The sequence below is a fragment of the Panulirus ornatus genome, chromosome 4 (assembly GCF_036320965.1).
Source record: "Panulirus ornatus isolate Po-2019 chromosome 4, ASM3632096v1, whole genome shotgun sequence".
NCBI lineage: Eukaryota > Metazoa > Arthropoda > Malacostraca > Decapoda > Palinuridae > Panulirus > Panulirus ornatus.
Window position 1 is genome coordinate 89,467,361 of NC_092227.1, and position 2,500 is coordinate 89,469,860.

Below are 2,500 nucleotides of genomic sequence, written 5' to 3' on the forward strand. Positions count from 1 at the left end.
ACCTAAGTTGAAGGAAAAACAAGTTTGGAGGCTAAACCACCTAGTTAGAACACACGTAACGGTGAGGATATTTTCTGAGATCTCCGTTTTGATAATAAGTGGATAAAGTGGGAGGATGTGATCATTGAGATGTGTGCGAGGAAACCCTGCTGAGTACCACAACAGAGAGGAATGTGTACATGACCTGACCACCTTGGTCCTCCAGACATACAACAGACATATACCTACATAACCCAGGACAACATGGTGTCAGGGCGGGAAGATCTCGCCTCTCTCTGTTGCTGGATCATTATGATAGCATCCTTGTAGCTCTGGGAAACATGGTGTCAGGGCGGGAAGATCTCGCCTCTCTCTGTTGTTGGATCATTATGATAGCATCCTTGTAGCTCTGGGAAACATAGAAAACGCTAACGTGATTTATACACACTTTGTTAAGTATTTGACACATGTGACCATGGTGTGAGAGCACATAAAATGCGAGAGATGGGAATAACTGGAAATACTGGGAAATGAAAGTACAACTTTTTAGCTTACAGATTAACAACACGTAGTTGTATACCATGCCATATCCCGTGTCTCCACAGTAAAAATATGAGTCACCCAAGGGAATTGTACTTGCGCCTCTCCTGTTCCTCATTCTTATACCTGACACAGACGCAAACACGAGCCACAGTTCAACATCATCCTTTGTAGATGATACAAGAATATGTATGATAATCACATCAGTAGATGATCCTGAAATGCTTCAGACATAAACGATGTCCTTAAATGGGTAACCGAGAACAACATGCTTGACAATGGAGACATGTCAACTCCTACGATATGGGGAAAATGAAGAAATCAAAAACAACACAGAATACCGACCAGACACAGAATACCGGGCAGACACAGAATACCGACCAGACACAGAAGCTGTCATGAACCAGCAGAGTTGTGTGCAAAACCTTGGAGTAATATTGCCTAACGACTTAACCCTCAGCGGATACAACACAACAACGGTTGCCTCATGCAGAAGGATGGCAGACTGGATCCTGCGGACCTTCAAGACGAGCGAAGAAACACCAGTCTTGATGTTATTCAAAGCTCCAATTCTTTCACGAATTGAATATTGTTGCGTCTTGATTTCACGCTACAAGGTGGGCGAAATTGCGGAGTTAGAATGTTCAGAGATTATTCTCATACTGATGTGGTAAAGGAACAAGATTTTTGGGAACGGCTGAAACTCTGATGGTATACTCCCTGGAGCGCAGACGGGAGAGGTATATCATCATGTATACCTGGAAAATCCTAGAAGGTTTGGTTCCCAACTTCCATTCAGAAATAACATGCTACTGGCACGACAGGCATGGAAGACTGTACAATACTACCTCTGAAATCCCAAGGTGCCATATGCACAAAAAGAGAGAACACTTTAAACATGCGTGGCCCAAGACACCTTGCCATCTACCATCATGAGAAACAGCCTGGGATGGTGCACGGTAGAGAAGTTCAAGATGCACTGGACAAGTACCTACAAAGTGTACCACACCAGCCAGGCTGTGGGGGCCTGAGGGATGTGGCCGGCTTCCAACAGCTTGGCAGATCAACGACCAAATCCAACAGGCCGGCTGTCGGGGTGAAGACTCAGAGACTACACCAGGTATACATCATTCTAGAGGAGGTAGCTGTTGTGTCATTGTGTTAAAGACATTAGTACTCCAATGCTTTCCACATTGCTGGTTTATGATAGCTTCTGCGTCCGTCCGGTGTTCTGTATTGATTTTGATATGTTCATTTTCCCCACACCGGAGGAGTGGAAACTGATCTTCATTATTAAGCTTGTTGTTCTCGGTTGCCCAGCTGAAGACTTCGTTTATGTCTGTCTACTTGTAGTTGTCCTGCATCGTTACTGATACGATTTTCAGACTTGTGTTATCGGCAACGGATGATATGAAACGTGCTTGTGTCGCTGTCAGAAATGCAACTGAGCAACACCGACTATATTGTTTGTCTACTGTCCTGGGGGATATTAAGTTTGTCTACTGTCCTGGGGGTATTAAGCTTGTCTACTGTCCTGGGGGTATTAAGCTTGTCTACTGTCCTGGGGGTATTAAGTTTGTCTACTGTCCTGGGGGTATTAAGTTTGTCTACTATCCTGGAGGGGTATTAAGTTTGTCTACTGTCCTGGGGTATTAAGTTTGTCTACTGTCCTGGAGGGGTATTAAGTTTGTCTACTGTCCTGGAGGGGTATTAAGTTTGTCTGCTGCCCTGGGGCGTATTAAGTTTGTCTACTGTCCTGGAGGGGTATTAAGTTTGTCTACTGTCCTGGGGCGTATTAAGTTTGTCTACTGTCCTGGGGGTATTAAGTTTGTCTCTATTTTCAGGAGGACAACAACACAGTGGTGATGACGGAGCAAGAGTAGAAGGTAAGGACCGACCCACCACCCACCCACCCACCTGCCTGCCCAGGTTGGTGTGGCACGTGTGGTGATTTGCCCGGCTTGTTTACAATTAACTTGTG

At 45.1% G+C, this 2,500-nt stretch overlaps 1 protein-coding gene across 5 annotated transcripts in view; it reads left to right on the plus strand.

Moving 5' to 3' along the window:
* The window catches only part of Ptpmeg (protein tyrosine phosphatase Meg), a 653,263-nt gene that overhangs the window by 88,130 nt on the left and 562,633 nt on the right, over positions 1–2,500 (plus strand). For 3 of the 5 annotated variants that reach the window (XM_071657245.1, XM_071657235.1, XM_071657279.1), the window contains exon 2: positions 2,364–2,405. The exons of the other annotated variants lie outside the window; for them this stretch is intronic. The gene's annotated coding sequence lies outside the window, so the exon portion shown is untranslated. The remainder of the gene's footprint in view (positions 1–2,363; positions 2,406–2,500) is intronic. 5 annotated transcript variants of the gene reach the window in all.